The sequence below is a fragment of the Oncorhynchus keta genome, chromosome 32 (assembly GCF_023373465.1).
Source record: "Oncorhynchus keta strain PuntledgeMale-10-30-2019 chromosome 32, Oket_V2, whole genome shotgun sequence".
Lineage (NCBI taxonomy): Eukaryota > Metazoa > Chordata > Actinopteri > Salmoniformes > Salmonidae > Oncorhynchus > Oncorhynchus keta.
The window spans coordinates 34,437,387-34,437,778 of NC_068452.1; positions in this window are offsets into that span (position 1 = coordinate 34,437,387).

Here is a 392-nt window from a genome sequence, read left to right on the forward strand (position 1 = left end):
TGTCTCTCTCTCTCTCTCTCTCTCTCTCTCTCTCTCTCTCTCTCTCTCTCTCTCTCTCTCTCTCTCTCTCTCTCTCTCTCTCTCTCTCTCTCTCTGTATCTCTCTCTCTGTCTCTCTCTCTCTCTCTCTCTCTCTCTCTCTGTCTCTCTCTCTCTCTCCTCTCTCTCTCTGTCTCTCTCTCTCTCTCTCTCTCTCTCTCTCTGTCTCTCTCTCTCTGTCTCTCTGTATCTCTCTCTGTCTCTCTCTCTCTCTCTCTCTCTCTCTCTCTCTCTCTCTCTCTCTCTCTCTCTCTCTCTCTCTCTCTCTCTCTCTCTCTCTCTCTCTCTCTCTCTCTCTCTCTCTCTCTCTCTCTCTCTCTCTCTCTCTCTCTCTCTCTCTCTCTCTCTCTCTCT